The following is an 18819-nucleotide window of genomic DNA, read 5'->3' on the forward strand; positions in this document are numbered from 1 at the left end:
GAGAAGAAAGAATGGAATGTTTTTAATTATTTGTGGTACAGTATAACTCAATCGCAGCCAGTGACCAAACAGCTACTGATTTGTACATTTGGTGGACTGCGATGGGCCATTGCACAATTAAGGAAAATGATGATCTAGTATGATGTAAAAGTGGCATGAACGAAATGACTGTTCAGAAGACATGTGACATTGCATATGGTAGTGGCCCAAATCATAATAGAAAAGATCAGATTACATGTGGTTTGTGCTGATCAGCTTCATGTTGTCATGGAAAAAATAATCTAGGTTACATAATAGGGTTTTGCGATTTAGGGAAAATATGTATTAGCGATATATTTTTTTTGTGTAACAGATATTGCAATTTTGAATCGATTTGTGATTTAATTTAAAGCTTCAGCTCAATATTCTGTATTGCAGCTTCTATTGCAGTGTAAGTTATAAAAAGAAATGAAAAGATTTGAGAAACTCCAACTTTATTCAAAATTATTTTTAAATATTCAGAAATTAAACACTAATTTTTCTCTAGAGTAAACAGTATTGAGTTATGGCGGTAGTTATCTCCTGGTGCCTTCGTGATGTTTTTTTCATATGGTGTGACAGCTGCAAACAACTCTGAAATTGTACTTTGCTGTTGCTTGCTACTAGATTGAGTGTCACTGGCAATACTTTTAGTTGACTTTTTAGCGACACACTGCATTCGTTTATATAGCTGCCTGTGGTGCTTTTTTAGGTGCTGGTTGTTGTATGTCTTGTGCTGGCAACAATTCTGCGACATCTATTACAAATTTACTGTTTTTGTTCCGTGTCTGTGACACCAAGATGTTCCCGTATTACCAACATGCTGTTTTTCTTTGATATGAATTCATCTATTAATGCTTCTGAAGTGGCAGATGCCATCTTCCCACTTGTCCGCACTGTCCTGTTTTTTATTTTTTATTTTGCACTTTTTTTCAATTAATGGCACAGCCCTATCACACACTCTAAGAGAACAAATAAATCTTATGTAATCTAAATGCAGCTTTGGTAATTAGAAAGTTAATACAGCATTCAAACTAAATAAAAATCTATTGTAACATTAAAAATGTTTTGCTGACCAAATGGAGTGAATATGTAAGGTTGCTTTATCCAGATTTGAAGAAGCATAACATAATAGCTACTTGGTTTTAATCTGTAAACTCTCATACTCTCCTCTTTAGACCAAGAACACAGATTTAATATTATTTAGTATAGAGTTTGTCTATTAGGTGTATATTTGACCTTTCCAGCATTGTGTAAATTTAGTTATTAATATTGTTTACATTATTATTTTATCAATATAAGTTTTATTTACTTTGTTCATAATTTTTTTACTTATTGACATTGCATATGGTAGTGGCCCAAATCACATTAGAAAAGATCAGATTATGTGTGGTTTGGGCTGATCAGCATCATATAGTTACATATAATGGCTGTGCAATTTAGGGAAGATATCTAATTGTAAATTTTTATTTATTTATTTATTTTTTGTATTATTGCAGTGAAAAATGTTGCTACTTCCAGACTTTTGAAGATCAGTGTAAATGAATCTATCTTGATACTGTATTTAATATTAAATGGCCTATTTCAAATAAATTGTAAATGCTTGACAGAATGGAAACTCAGAATATTGTGAAACAGTTAAGCTATATAGTTAGTACAACTGTGCAGTTAATCAAACTTCAGTATATAAAATAGTTTGACTAACTGTATTGATTCTAGCAGGCGAAGAACCTTTTCCTTCTATAGGTAGGCTCTTGTTTCTACAGTGCAGGCAGGTGGCCCCATACAGCAGCCGAAGCGAGTGGGGGCGTAGAAGCACAGTGCTGGGAGACGCTCGGAAAAAGTTACCTGCTAGGTCACAATTCATTTTCACCGAGAGGGGTGGAACGGATAGTGGGCGCAACGCTGTGAAAAACGGCACGGTTAAGTGTGAGAAGTGAAGTTTGAGTCTAACTGTATGTGTGGGTGTCCCAGAGAACACTGCTGATATCACTTGAATCAGGATCTTGCGCTGCTTTTGACTTGGAGTTCTGTGCACAGGTGCTGCTCAATAATTCTTTTATTTATTTATCTTTTTGTTTTGTGTGTTATTTATTGAAGCATTTATACTTACTGCTTCGCAAATCTTAAAGTACAGATACAAGCAAAACTAAGCTAACCATATTGATTTTGTAAGCTCATGTTGCTAGTTTTGGGGTAAACAATTCATCTGTGCATGTCATTAAGAAAGAAAACGTCTGCCCTTATCTGTTTATTTGAAAATTAAAATCTGAAAATGCACTTCCTGTTTGTTTTCAGCTAAAATGTCAGTTTGTGTCTGTCTGATGTATTAACCACGCCCCTCCAACTGTCAGTTTGACAGCGCTTTCTCAATAAACAGAAATCGTGAGCAGGAGGTATCTGTTACGTTGTAAAATCTCTCCTGAAACCCTTTTCCTGATCTTTCTGAATGAAATGCCTACTTTAATTTATCCAATCAGCTCGCTGTGGAAAAAACCCACACCCGCTGCTTTCTCATGATTTCCTTTTCTCTAGGAACTGCGTCACAATACAAAAAAATTAAAACAAAATGGCTACAGCTTTTAGTTCATACGGGCATTAAAGAAAATTAAGAAAAAATAATCTTCTATCATTTAAGGGGTCTTTGTATCTTCATTTTGATAATGTGGGATCTTCGATGTCACCATGCAGGACAAATATATTTGTAGATAACTGTCTATAGAGCAAATCATCAATGGAAAGTTTAAACCAATGGTCTCAAACTGAAACTGCACCTGAAATCTGCAGGAAGGTTGATCTCCAGGTTGGTCACCCCTGGCTTACACTCTTAAAAAAAGGCTGGGTTGTAACCCAACCGTGGGTCAAATATGGAAAAACCAAACATTGGGTTAAACAAATGTATATTAAGTTTAATTGAAAAAATAAGTCAACATTGGGTTTGTCCATATTTGACCCATGCCCCAATGTCTATAGAACGGCAATATAGAGCATCTGACGTTTTCCATGTGGTTGAATCAGGGCAACTGAAAGAGTGAAATATAAGAACTTTGTGTTATACAGTATGTGTGTGATATAAATAGCCCATTTGCACATCTGTGCAGTTCAGAAGTATCCATGCATCTTGAACAAATGGAGTTTTTTAATGGCATTGGATGCTTATACTTTTTTCAGAGCATCTGACTACAGATTGCTTTGTAAATGAGTCACAGTGTAATGAAGAGATCGCAAAGAAACTGATGCAGCAGCCGATATGACAGATGAAGCAGCCTGTCAGCTGTGTTCAATCTGACAGCAGCAGCATTGCAAACTGGAAGTAAATACTAGTCTGTAAGTTGTTGTCAAATCTCTTGTGTGCAGGCTGAAGGTAGTGTGTCCCGTGAAATAAAAGTAGCCAATCAAAAAGATTGAATCTAGGAGCTGACTGATGTAATAAATCATTGTTTACCTTTAGTACACTGTTAAAAATGCTTTCAAACAGTTCATTCATGTTGTCTCAACACCAATCGATTAAGTTGACACATTTAAGGGATTCATTGAACTTTAAACAATTACGTTGTTCCCCAAAATGCTCAAGTATTGTGTTGTTTCAGCTGATTTTAAATAAGTAGTTTGAACAAGTTTAGTGAGTGTAGTTTTGAACTTTTGTGTGTTTTTTGAGTTCAGGCTGTTTGTCTGATTTTCTTGTTACCAATCTTTTCACAATCATTTATTTGATTAAAGTGATTGAAAAGCCTGCACTTAAGAGGACATTGGATCTTAATTACTGAGCATTTTTATTATTTTTACATGCAATTCTGCAGAACATCTTTATTATGAATTGATTGACCAAAACTTGTGCCTTAAAATTAATTCAAAATTCCAAAATTGCAACAACGGAAACCATGGATATAGAAAAGGCATGGATTTATTGTTTATATGATTAAAATATTTATTTTATGATGAAATTTTAATTATAAAACTCATAGTTATACTTAAATGTATATTTCGCCTTACGTTGCACAACCTTCCAAATCGTATACAATAGGGCTGTGCCATTAATCGAAATCAAATCGCAATTGCGATTTGAAACTTTGCGATTAGCTTATTGCAAGTGGCTGTGATATGAAATATATATTATTTAATTTAGAGCAAATGGTGACTGCCATCTGTGTGTGACAGTCTTAGCCAATTGAGTGAGCACACTTTCGATCTGCTCAATCAGAATTAAGTAGCCCAACTATGCGGAACGCCCACCACCACCACCACAAAATGAAAGTTGAACGTTTTGATAACCTCATGAATTCTGCGTGCATTCACGACTCGCAATGCAGGTATGTGCGTCGTCTGTAGTTACTGACTGTAACTATACAAATATAATTTGTCATTTCATTTTCACAGGACAGTTTTATATAGATGCATTAATTGCAGAATGTTACAGTAGTTTAACGATTTAAATGCTTCTTGTTGGATATTACATCATCCAATGCGACTATAAGCAGACTTTTATGGAGAGCTTACGACCTAACTACAGTTTGCTTTAAGAACATGTTGACAAATTTAGTTACAAACTATCTAGTAGTTTTAAAGCCCCTAGTGTGGACTTTACCTTTCAGTTTAAGACAGAACTTACAAACAGCTGGTGCTACCCCAGCCAGGAGATAACTAATGCCATAACGCACTCGCCAAACAAGGTGCCTTTTAATGCAGTGACCAAAGATGGATTAAAAAAAAAAAATAATCTAAATTCAGGATAGGAGATTTACGATTCCCTCTTGCACGTATTTTAGCTATTTTGGAGTACCACATCTGTAGGTTTAACGTCATGATATTTTGTGTAGAATCTGGGATAATTACTTTATTTTAGACAATATAAGCTACAGAAAGGCTTTTATCAACTATATTAATTTGTTGAGTGTTCTTTTTTTATTATTATTATTTGTGTTTACAATTTGCTGAAGAGAAAAATGAGTGTTTGATTTTTAAATATTTAAAAACAAATTTGAATAAATGTTTCTTGATATCTTTCAGTTCATTTTTTTAACTAACACTCACTGCATTTTTGCAGTAACCATACATTTACACAGAAAGCGGTGAAAGCGTCAAAGTACCCGGAAGTTATTCATTTTCAATGAGAGCCGGCGGCCATAAGCAGCGAGGAGCAGTGCATCTTCACGGGTGTAGGCGTCGAGGAGAGTTGAAATCAAGTTTACTTTATTGTTTGGAGGCAAGCAATCCGGATGAAGAAGTCCACCGCTTGAGAGCAGTCCAGAGAGCACATTCACTGTAAACTTTGGTTCCGACCACAGTTGTTCCCAGGGGTTTGATTTTTGCGGTCGCTGGATTACCTATTGTTTACAATGCTTTCTCACAGGAACATGCATTAAATAGGTTATTGTCGAGTTACTGATGTGCATTACTGTTATATATATTTATCTTTAAAAAAGTGGGATTCTCACGCGAAAGTACAAAACAGTATTGCTGCTTCAGGATATTTCAGACATATGGACACTGGATAATTAACTGGAGCAAAGTCACACCACCACATGCAAATTGATCTTCTATTATTCAATGAATTTGATAAGAAGTGCGCAACATTTTCACTCCAGAAAGCATGTTTCATGCCGTAATGTAACTGATATGCTTCAACTGCCCCTTTAAATACGAGTTCAATGTAGCCAATTTTGACGCTCTCGCCGCCGGAGCTGAAGGCAGACAGTGTTGTCGCCAGGGTCGGCCAGAGTGATCTTGGGCGCTCACCGCTTTCGGTGTGAACGCACAGTAAGAAGCTACAATACAGGTTATTGAGCTTAATCTTGACTACAAAAATTAAATCGCAAATCAAATCGAAATCGCAATATCTGTCAAAAAGATCACATTCAGATATTTTCCCCAAATCACACCGCCCTAATATACAGTAGCTTTGTGTAGAAGAAATGTACAATGTATATTGTGAAAATGTTCCTGTATTGATTTACTCTAATTTGAAGTAACTGTCTAATATTAATATGTTTATCTAAAATTATAAGCCTATTTAATATTTTACTTTCAGTAGAAGGACATGCTTTACTAGGAGTTATTGATAACAAATTTACTCCCATTAGCTGCAAAAGGCCTCATGTACTGCACAGTATATAACATCCGTGACACACATCCTCGTTAGATGTAAAGAGTGTAGATGAGTTTAAAGCCGTCTGCACACAGTCATGCGCTGTCTTTTTGTGTCGTGTGTTTGAGCACACCTGTGTTGGTTTAAGCAAAGGTTAAGAAGAGGCATACAGCATGCAATGTGTTTTCTGCCTGTCCAACAGGTTCTTCTGTGTAAGAATAAATGTCTCCTCCTATTTCAGCCTAGAGTAAATATCAGTGCCATCGAATCAAATGTCATGTTTGGAAATGCTGTAATTACAGCTGCTCTAATCATTAACAGAAATCACTAGTGTTTGGACAGTTTGATTTCAAGCCAATCAATATTCCTCTCTCTTTCTCCCCCATTACTGGTTCTCTGAACAGCTAAATCATCAGTCATAGGTAAGTATCCATGTCTGTTTGAAAGCATCTGTTCTGCTGACACAGCCTGTGTGCAGTAAAAGGGGGATCTTGTATCCTGTGTGTGTGTTTGGTACATCAGGAGTAAAGTGCCTGCCCTCATTCATTTTCATTCCACTTGTTCTTCCTCCCACAGGGTTTGTACAATGTCAAATATTCAGTATTTGACACCAATAGCAGTAACATTTCACTAATTTTCTATACATTGGTCCCTTGTTAATCGCAGGAGTTACGTTCTGAAAATAGCCTGCAATAGGTGAAAGTAGTCCGCTTTATTTTTTACAATTATTATAGCAGATTTAAGGCTGTAAAACTACACTATTTTCTCAGATAGGCATTACCATTTTCACACTTTTCTCTTTTGTTTAAATACTTGCATAACTTCTACCTTCCTTTAGCATGTCCAGACGTCCAACTTTTTGTGTGATGGTCAGCATTTTGCTCTGCCATTTGGGTGCTACTGTGGGTTTCTTTGACGGTGCAGAATGTTTTGTTGACATTCTGGGGTTTGCTGAGGAGAAAACTCGCAAACATACAGTACAGCACTTCAGATTCACACTGCTAGGATCAAATATTTATGTCAATTTGGCAAGCTGAACGGATTTCTATACTGTACAGGAGACATGTCACGAAGAAGATTGATAATAGCCTATAAGATTGATAATAGCCTACAGCCAATCAGGAAGCAGAACACAATGAGCTGTAAAAGAAAAAAGCATGTCAAATTGCACTAAAAAAATCTGAAAGACTGTCAAAGTTGAACTGTTATGGCGGGAGACCACTGTACTACTAAATAGTCCTACATTTATTTTTAAATATGCAGCATTGTGAATGAATACATTGTATTGTTGTAAAACATTTGTTTTTAAACTTTATTTAAACCTGTAGAGATAAATCATATTTGTATAAATCAATTAAAGCAATTATAAAGCAAAGACATGTACATGAGACCAAAAGGACCACAACATCATCTTTTGAATGTTGTCTTTTTATATATTTGTTATTTATTACATATATGTATTTATTAAAAAGCCAAGACCAGCAATTTTTTTTAAATCAAGGTTCACTTTTAAAAGTAAAAGCCAGAGGGATACCTTTTTAAAAGGTACACTGTAAAAAATTCATTCTTATTTGTTTTAATTTTTTTTCTGGTAGCTCGGGTGCCAGAAAAAAAAAGTAAAATAACGGCAGTTAAATTACAGAAATCTATCATAAAATAACTGATGTAAACTACAGAAATTTACCGGAATTTTACCTTTAAGGAAATTTCTGTAATTTAACGTCTGTTATTTTACAGGAAATTTCTGTAATTTAACGACAGTTATTTTACTTTCTTTCTGGCACCCGAGCTGTCGGGAAAAAAAAAGTAAAATAAAGGATTTTATTTTTTTTACTGTGTACATGTTTGTACCTAACAAGTCCACATTACCTTGTAAGTTACTGAAGTGGACCTGAAAGGTAAAGAAATGTATTTTTTGAAAAATTTACTACCTCAGCAATAGCTTTTGCTTTTTTTTTTTTTTGAGTTTGAAGGCTACATCACAGTGAAGTATGAGTGCTCTCCTCATGCAGGCATATCGGCTTGGTACCAAACTACTGGTATTTTTGACATCACTTCTCTTCCACTGGGAATAGCAGCCATCTGCCACTGAAGCAGCCTCTGATCCTGCTCCCCATTAACACACACACACACACACACACACACACACACACACACACACACACACACACACACACACACACACACACACACACACACACACACACACATATTCTCAATAAGGTCACCAGCCCCTTTCTTGCCATGTCTGTTCATTCTTCTCTTATTCAGTGGTATCTGTAAAAAGATAAATGGACAGAAGGAAAAAAGCACAGCCACTAAAAATAATCTCATACTCCAGGTTTGGAGTCTTTTCTTTGTGTGTGTGTGTGGGGTGTCCCTTTTTTATTTTTAAAGTCCTTTTCAAGGAAAGTCTGTTCACTCTGTGACCATATTTGCAACATCGCCTGAAAGTTCATTGAAGACCAAGTCCCACACTGTAAACGATTTCTTGTTAAATCAACAGTAAGTTACTGGCAACAATTATCCAGTAGCTGCTGTATTTCATAAAACGGTAACATTACTGTAATACTAATTACATTAGTATTACATTTAATGTAAAATGTAATACATCATTTTACTGTTGTTGATTTTTACTGTAACACCAATTACAGTAGTGATACACATACTGCAAAACTGAAAACAGTATTTTATTGTACATTTTTACCATGAAGAACTACGGTATTTTAACGTTACTTTTATTATTACTGTATAGTATTTTACAGTTATTAAATGTTATTTTATTTTATTTAATAGTGCTACTTTATAATGGGTAAAAATGTTCAAAAATTGCACAAGTGTTATTTTAACTGTTCAAGAAATACAAGAAAAATAAATAAACTGAAACTTTAACTTCAAAATAAAGGTTTATTGTGTAAACCATGCTAAAACAGTAGCAATAATTCAATATAACAAAGCAACAGAACACTAATAAACAATTGATCATTAAAACCAGTCAACAATTAATGCATCAAAAATTATTACAATTTTAAAAACAGGTGAAAATACTGCTACAAGACAGGAAATGATGAAGGCCAAATGATGTGGAAAGGGACAGTGAAAAAGGGCAGCAACATGATGATGATCCTGCAAAAATGACAGGCAAAATCAATCACTGAAGTAAAAACTAATCATCCCTCAAACCATTTAATTCATTCAGAAACGAAACACTGCACTGTTGTTTTATATATATATATATATATATATATATATATATATATATATATATATATATATATATATATATATATATATATATATATATATATAAAACAGTTATAATATATATAACAGTTTTTTTAATTGTTTTTGTTGGTGAAATACAGTTTGTTGTCAATTCACAATTACACTAACGTTAATGGGGAAAAGATCAGCGGGCATTGTTCTTAAAGATTGCTATTCAGGTGTCCACACAGGTGTGTAAAAAACAAAGTCTCATCTTAACTTAATGTCCGACTCTGTATAGCTCGAATATCTGATTCCATGATCACACTACTAGTGCTTCCACGAATTTAAGAGGGGTGAACACAGTTCATTCTCACTTTAAGAGGCTACATATTTAAAATTAAATAAATAAAAATAATCTAATTTAACGTGACTAATGTTAATTAAATACTTTTAGGCTTTTAACACGTATAAATCCACTTCTAACTTACAGATAAGATTGCGTTAGAGAACATGAAAGCCGTGGGTGATTTTTTAAAATAATGCTAATGATGAGTTACTGATATTTGGTTTGCATAAAACAAAGTAATCACTAAGTATTCATTTTTGGCAAAATCTGCAGAGAGGCTCAGCGACACGAGGAAATGTGTTAAAGTTGAGTAGAGAACTAAAGAGCAGTCTAGCCTACTAAATGAAATGTTTGTGGTAATATTCTGCGGTCAATTCGTATTACTGTATTTTAATATGCAGCAGTGATGGCATGTCAGCGAGACAAATAAACATTTTATCGAGTCATTTCATACAATTTATTTATTTATTTATTTTTATACAAACCCTCTAGTGACATTTCCTCAAACTAAATCATCATAACGTTACTGTGCACAGCATCAGTAAAACGTTGAGAATAATTTAAATACTTAATTTTTTAAAACAGTCACTGCTGATTACAAACTAACATTAAAGCTAAGCTTACAGAAATCCTGTATGCATGACAATATAAAGATGTATTACTCACTGATGTCGAAGCACTTCCAGGTCATCAGAGATGTAGACAGGACAGAATGTGTGCTATCAAGTGAGCTCTTGTGCAGCCTTTGTTGGACATCCAGGTAGTATGTTCACCCACACTGTAAGAAACAAAAACAGAAACAATTTATTAAAATGTGAGGATAGTAAACATGTTTGGTCTACAGAGAGAAGAAAATGTTTACTTTAAGCATTGATCCTAATGAATCTATTTCTAAACTACATTTAACCTTATCACGGAAACAGCATTTTTGAGCTTTTAGACCAGGGGTGCTCAACCTTGTTTGCTTTAAATTAGAATTAAAACAATAAATCTCTATGTCAAATAAAATACTTCAGATCTAAATAAAGCAGGTGCTTTTACCTAAAGGTTCCTTCCCTCCAGTTAGTTTGGCTGCAAATCCCTCCACATCTGTGCTTTATTCGGTTCTTGTCTTTAGAGTAACTGGTGTCGCATTCCAGGTCCATCACAATCTGGGCTAGAAGGACAATATGACAAAAGACAAGACACATATAAATAAGTCTCAGAATAAAATATTTAAAGGAATAGTTTACTATTTTGCCACTATTTACTCCACGTGTTTTAAACTAGTTTGAATTTCTGTTAAACACTGAAGCAGATATTTTGAAGAATGTTAGTAACCAGTAACTATTGACATCCATATTTGAACCAAATTTCTTTAAAAAATACGAGTTTGTGTTCAACGGAACAAATTAAATATCTAACTATTTTGAAACAAGTGGAGGATGCCAAAGATGCTATTATTTTCATTTTGGGGTGAACTGTCCCTTCAATTCAAGTGTCAAGCAATAGTCATAAAAACTGATGTGTCGCTTGAGGAAAACTAAATCAAGTACCTTCTTTGAACAAGCAGAATCATTATGCCATTGTATTCAGTGATTCTCTTTTACATTTTCCCACTATAAAACGATAGCTTCAACATGCAATCCTTGTTAAGACAAAAATGAATAGCATAAAATAACATGTTGAACTAAACTTACAGTTTCCAGGCTGTTTGAAAACAAACACATATGCCCAGTAAAATTGCTAATAAACACAAAGACAACAGTTAAAGAAAAAAATGTTTGTCTAATATTCACTCAGCACTTGGTAGGCAAATAGCATAGCCGTGGCTGTTTTAACACCAGATGTTTTTTTTTTTCTTAAAGTTTTCTTAGGAACTGCTGGAAGAAGAAAAAGAGGTTGTACATGAAACTCCTCACAACAAATCTGTGAACAACTTGACATTTAAAAATCTAATCAAAATGAGGAAGACATCAACATTACCTTGAACAATCAAGTGAGGAGTGATTGGTTGCATCAGTTTTTCAACATTAATTACTGTAGCTGAAAAACAGATAAATATAATAAGAGTAAAATAAGACTTAACATTAATTAATCTAAATATATGGTACAACCATACCAATCTGTATGGGGTTAAAATACATTTGTACACAAATCATTCCCTGACCCCATCAATTTCTCTTAGATTAGGATCAATATGACTTTGGCTTATATCTGTGTACTCAGAACGTACACTCACCTCAGGTACACCTGAACACCAAAAATTAAATGTACAATTAATGACACACTATACATCAAGCTCATTAACATTATTGAGAAATAGACAATTAATATGTATTTTGTTAATATTAACGTTAGCTTAAAATAATTCAACTGCATTGAATTTTCAGCTCCATTTAATAAAACAGTTAAGACTCATTTCATTATGAGTTTAGTTTAAATAACTAACTTACAGTTGAAAAATTTTACCATAATGATAGCTTAGTCAAAATGACTAACGTTATGTGAAGACCAGAGCTTACCTTAACGGTAAACGTTTAACTTTTCATGGTGACTTCGCCTTCATCTCAGTGTTGTGCTGAAATAGAGAATTCATTAATGCAGTTACAATAAGTTGAAGTTATGTTTTTCAGGTAACTTAACGTATGGTCAAAAACTCACTCAAGATAAACTCACTGTATCTAATACCTCGCAAACACTACAATGACCGCCTGGCGTCTGTTATTTCTTGTTTAAAATACCGTATGTTAACGGATAGCGTGACATAACATAAGAACCTACAACTAATGTCACTTGGTTAATTCTTTTAAATTACACACACAATACACAGAAATACTTATAAAACAATCCTTTAACGGACAGAATTTGACTTTAAAACACTTACCGAGGATGAATTCGCTGGATGATAGATGACAGGTGAATTTCAAATTAGGAGAGCCGTTGCCTGCATGTCGAGTCGTGTCCGTTCGGTTCTATGAATCGGCTCCTTAGTGAACAGTAAAGAATCGAATCCGCCTAAAAACAGATTCCTTTTTGATTCATTACTATTTCGTTATACTGCTGGGCCACACGCATTTATACACTAATTATACACTAATTGCATATTGCTGAATGTGCTTGTGAACACGTGTGATCAAATAATTCCCGAGCAAACGGTTCAATACGATTCAGAGTCGCTCGAGTGCTGAACCGAACCAGTGCAAACGTGAAATTGATTACAATATAGTAACATTGTTTTTTATTCACTTTACCAGCAAAATTATTACATATATCTGACCTTGACAATACGAATAAAGTTCGTTTGAAGTGTTTTGAGAATTAATATTATTTTCTCCCAGAATTCATTTCACATCAACAAGCAAATGGTAATGGCGGATGAGAAAGCCCAGCTAATATTATAAATATTGCGTTTAATATGTCACGAAATGAAATTTTAACAGTGTTTCATGCGAGAATGTAGTTCTTACAAACTTAAATCTGTGGTTTATTTATAGATATCATGTGAAAATTGTAAGCGTGCTTTGCCGATAGCGGAGATTCTGACCTCCAGGGTGTCCATCATCACTCATGTATCCGGCGAAACGAGGTTATAATCGGCTAGACATGTGAGACTTGCCCCGGTCTTAGATGGCTCTATAATGAATGTGTTATGAAATTTAGTTTTAACCGTTTTTCATGCGGGAATGTAGTTGTTTTAAACTCAAGTCTGTGGTTTATTTATAGAGATGGTGGGTATTTTAAAATATTGTTTTGAAAATGCGGAGATATGTGACCTCCATGGTGATGACGGGTGCCCTAACCTCATGAATCCGTCTAAAGCAGGCTGGTCATTATGACATTTAAGCTAACTTTGGTTTCATGTTTCAATTACTTTTGTTCCAGTTTACGTTTTGGTTAAGCACAAATTTATGTTGATTAAAAATGATTTAATTATTTCATGTTAACCTTATAAAATTAAGGTGCAGTACACCCAAATATGGAAAACCAGGGGACAGCTTTATGCACTGAACAGTCTGAAGAAATAGGTTATTTTATTTTTCTTCACAAAATACTTTGTAAAAAAAAAAATAAACATAATAATAATATAAAGTGTGTGTAGAGTTTTTCATGGTCATTTGCAGTACTGTATTTAGATGCACAGTAACTGATTTTTTCCCAAAATTCATTGTAAAATCTGCAGTAGCCTACTGTTAATCATGTTCACAGTATGGAAATGTTGAGAATACATTATCATGCTGTGAAAACAGCAATATATACAGTAACACACTGTGCATAGCTTATACAGTAAACAACTGTTGAGAAATGCAGTATAATACCGTGAAAACAACAGAAATCGTTTACAGTGCATATAAAGGAATGGTGCAATCCTGAAATCTGTTTGCTGATCTCACAATTAAATTCTGTTTCAAATCAGCATAGAACTCTGATGTGATCTGTCCCATTGCCTTTATTGCTTAAGCTCCAATTAATTACATTTAAAACATGTTATTTCAAGTTGATGTTTCATGATGTAAATCTCATTTACAAATGTTTCAACGGTAATCAGAGGACACAGTTACAAAGCTGAAAGAACAGGCAAAAAATAAAAATAAAAGAAGAAACAGAAAACACACTATGTGGTGTGGGTGTAAATGTGATGCAATGTCTTTTTTGCTGTCAAAAATAATGAAGGCACTAAGTGGTCTTCAGATGACAGGTATTGACATTACAAAAAAAAGCTGGAGTGGTCTAAACTGCTTCTTAAACACTCTGAAGTTGAGTGTCTGCAAACATGGATTTACACATGTATGAATATCTACAGTATATCTGCAATTGACTTCAGTAGATGATTTTGCTGAACTAGGACATTACAACAAGACAACAGGCTGATGGCATAAAAATGACTATAAAGTCCCCATGAAATAGGGAAACCAAGTGGCAGTTGTGTTGGCTAAAATTACATTAAAATTTGCCGTAATTTAAAAACTTCTTATATTGAGTTAATGTTTATTATTTTCATCTGTAAAAGTTTACCGCATTTCTTCTAAAAAAATACTTTTATTGTTTAAAAAAATGTGATACATACATACAGTACTGTATTAGTAACCAAATTAAATACCGACCAAAGAACACCCAACCTATCCCAACAGATCCATAAAATATATACACATTCACAAATAAATAAATAAATAAATTAATTAATTGATTAATAATAGTAATAAAATGATAATGAAAAAAGGAATGCAAAACAAATAATTATTTAAAAAATATTTATTTAGTATTAATTTAATAATTTCTTACATTTAATATAAGCATTTTACACATTTTTGGGGGGGATCTCCTCATACCACCAGTGTGCAGCATTCACATGTATTATGCACCGACAGCCATATTGCGCCTGACTGCACACTACACACCAGATTATTAGTAGAGAGGAGACAGAGACTCCAATGGAAAATTTGGCCAGGATCCTTTTCGAAGGATCTTTTTCTGGGTTTTTTAATGACCAAAAATAGTCAAAACCTCAGTTTAACATCTCATCCGAAAGATATATTTTGTAAAACAGTCATAACAAACACAATGCAGGTAATAACACAGTCAAATATCGTTAAACACTTACACAGTATGATCACATTGTTTGTTACTCAACAGTCAGTCCATTCTCACCTAAAAAATGAAAAGGTCTTAAATCTTGTAAAATACATGCAGTTTTTACAAGAAGACATTTCATTAATCCAAAGGGACAGAGATGAACCATCAATACTTTTCCAATGAACGGCAATACAGTGAAAGGCAGGTGAAAAAGACCAAGAATACAGACTTTAGGGCAGACAGGGATTTATTTACCAATAGTTTCAGAGATTACACCTATTAATTCGTTCCAAAAGGATTGCAAATGCTCACATTGCCAAACAAAATGGAATAGTTAGCCCTTAAGTCAAACATTTTCACAAATATTACCGCATTTCTTTAGAAATGTAACTATTTGCTTTTGTTTTTGGCAGTGCTGGCAATATTGACAAGGTAGATCTTTTTTACAATGAGTGCTGACAGGTTAAACAAATCAGGATGTTGTGGAGATGTCATTGTATTGATGTGTCTGAAGCTGTAAAATGTTGAATCTATCTATACGTGTATGGTAAAAGAGGCAGTTAGTAAGAGTTGTGTGAAAAAACTTCACTCCACTGCCCTCAGGAGAGTAAATGATGCACTAGTGACCGAATGATGCTGGAGGCTGCCATCTTTACTGTCCTTGTCAGTATGCCTGTCTTCTAGGCGTAAATGTCAGTTTCAATTCGGCTTGGAGTGAATGAGTAGACCTGGAGGAGAAGCGTGTTCAACAATTATGAGAAAAAAAGAGATGGATAATACAAACACTGTCTATTGTATTGACCTTATAAAAATCTCATTAGCATCTCAAAGACAAAGTCTGGCCTGTTGTGTGCTATTTGTCTGATAGACTGAGTCTATTGATGCAACCTGACAGAATCAGGGGGATCAATAATGTATCTACCTGCCACCTTTCCTAAAGCGAGGTTCAAAATCAAACCAGGATTAATATCAGCTTCACATTTGCTGGAAGCTCTAATTGGCCACCAGCAATCGCATGTCACAGTTAAAAACGGTATGAGTCATTGTGATTTCTGATCTTACAACAGTCATGGAAGATGTGTAGTTTTATTGACAGCATGTTATTCTACATGACAGGAGTTTGTCTGACTGCTTCTATCTCTTTTTTTCACATTAGACAGAGAGGTTGAGGAGCTAAATAACACATCTGTTTGCAGCATGTTAAAGTCACAGTGAGCATTTTTAAACAGTATGTGCATGATAGCCATTGCTACATTGCTTTGGGCTTTCTTTCCATAAGGACTTTCCATAGTCACAATGGTTTCATGCCATATAAACTGTGCCTTCTCTCCACTTATCTTATACTTAATCACCCTTAACAGAAAATATGGTCACACTTTATATTAGTGGGCCTTAACTATTATGTACTTGCAATTGTGCATAATAAATATATGCAATTTACTTATTGTCTTTATAATGGAATGCACTAGACTTCAGGGTAGGATATGTGCAAGTTTAGGGAAAGGTTTGGTGGTATGTGTAGGTTTAAAGGTGGGTTAAGTTATACGAGATGATCAACAGTGTAATTATAAATATAATGGGGTATATGCAGAAGGATTTTAAATCTTTCAGTAACCTAGGTCAAATGCTTCTGGTAAACTGTTAGATTGCTGTTAGAAAGTCGGCGCGTTTAAGGTTTGTTTTCCTTAAAATTCAACAATCTTCAGTGCCTGATGGATATGTAATTTAAAGTAGGTCTCAGAACAAGAAGCACTACATGAACTTAAATATATACATTTATTTTACCCCAGTATTTTAAATGGAGTTTCTCTGCCAGCCTGCTGATCCTTACAGGTGCGTGTCTGTAAAAGGCTTTTCATCTCATTTTACTCTTGAACAACTAAATTAATGCTGAAGTCTATTTAACTGGTTATATTTCAATTACATTAAAAAAGGAACCTTATGAAATTGAAAAGTCACATTAACCGTTCACCAGAAGTTTATCATCATTAGAAGCAACACTAGCTGTGCATATACTGTACCCTATTATGGAAATTTATTACAGATAAAATACATGCAGGTGTTTAATCAAGCATAAGTACAATGTAAAAAAGTACATTGTAAGGAAATATTCATTTCAGCTTAAGTACATATTAATTAAGGCCACTTAGTATGCAGTATAGAGTTGGACCGAAAATAATTTAAAGAGCATAATTAAAGAGATAATTCACTCAGAAATCTTAATTCTTCCATTACTTACTCACTCTTCACTTATTCCAAACTTGTTTCTTTTTTTCTGTTGAACACAAGACAAGATATTCTGAAGAATGTTGAAAAAATAGGAATTGACTTCCGTAGTGTTTTTCGCCCCATTAAATGGAAGTCAGTGGCTGCTTTTTCTTTATTTTGTGTTCAACAGAAAAAATACATTCATTATGTTTGTGAACAGGGATGTCTTACTCTGTTCCCGGAGGGCCTCAGCCCTTGGGAGTTTAGTTCCAACTCTGCTTAAACACTAAGGAGGTTACCTACACGTTTCAAACAAGCCTGTAGGAGTCAATTGGGTGATTGGGTCAAAGCTAAACTGTGCAACATTACGGCCCTCCATGAACTGAGTTTGAAAACCAGTTTGGAACCTCGTGAATAGTGAGGAAATGTAATTTTTAAAAAATAAATCAACTAGTTTTGGGTGAACTATCCCTTTAAGTACAGTGCGTGAGCGGTTTTCAAATAAATAATGGTTACTATTGATTTTTGCCAACATTGTACAGTAGCTTAACCCTGAACCATACACACGCTGACATTAGACCTCTCTCAAGTTGTTGGAAGAAGCAAAATGCTGCTATGCTGCGTTAGAGGATTTGTGCAAGTGTATGTTATAGTATTTACTATAGCATGTTTAGGCAGTGGAGGAAATCGTAATGTCCTTTGCTAAAGAGGAGGAAGCTTAATCTGAACATTTAAAAAATGTGTAGATAATATAATATTAATATTTAATTAAAAAATATAATTGTATTTAATTTTAAGAAGTTCCTGTAATCTGTAAACATAAGGAGACTGTAAAAAAAGTGTTCCCAAATTTTAATGATGTTAGGTTCTACTGTTATTATTATTATTTATTATTCATTATTCTACTGTTATTTATAACTACCATGAAAGCAACAGAAAACTTTGGTATGATCACATTTTGATGATTATGAAAAATACATACTGCATTGATTTGGAATTCTAGATTTAGTTTTTAAACTGTCAATATGATATGAGTCTTGTTCTGAAAACATAATCTTGGTGTACTACACATTACGTTGTGATTTGCTGCCATCTACTGGAGGATGGGTATACATACACTTAGGGTAGAAATGTTATTCACTACTATTTAAAAAGATGATTTATTATTTATTATTATATTATTATTTTTAATTATTATTGCAAAGGAAAAAAAACAATAGTTCGAAATACACTTAAAACAACAATGTTGTGGGATATTATTACAATTTTGGTGTCTTTAGTGTCAAATTTGTTCCAAGCATCATGCTTATTTAATTTATTCGTATGATCATTCAAAATTAATTTTGTGCTGTGAAAAATTGTGTTTCAACTGACATTTGATTATTGATGAAAAGAGAGTTTA

The 18819-nt window shown here is 34.0% G+C and overlaps 1 protein-coding gene and 1 long non-coding RNA gene across 26 annotated transcripts in view; one reads left to right on the forward strand and one right to left on the reverse strand.

Annotated features, from left to right (window-relative positions):
- dgkza (diacylglycerol kinase, zeta a) overlaps nt 1-18819 on the forward strand; it is a 195478-nt gene that overhangs the window by 65399 nt on the left and 111260 nt on the right. The gene's annotated exons all lie outside the window — the stretch shown is intronic.
- Nucleotides 8991-12661, reverse strand: LOC147836059 (uncharacterized). The gene is made up of 6 exons (XR_015496012.1): nt 12523-12661; nt 12161-12216; nt 11622-11681; nt 10698-10812; nt 10323-10434; nt 8991-9229 (listed from the first exon to the last, which is right to left on the reverse strand). It is a non-coding gene; the product is annotated as an uncharacterized LOC147836059 (long non-coding RNA).

The sequence above is a fragment of the Danio rerio genome, chromosome 7 (genome assembly GCF_052040795.2).
Source record: "Danio rerio strain M-AB ecotype USA chromosome 7, GRCz13ab, whole genome shotgun sequence".
Taxonomy (NCBI): Eukaryota; Metazoa; Chordata; class Actinopteri; order Cypriniformes; family Danionidae; genus Danio; species Danio rerio.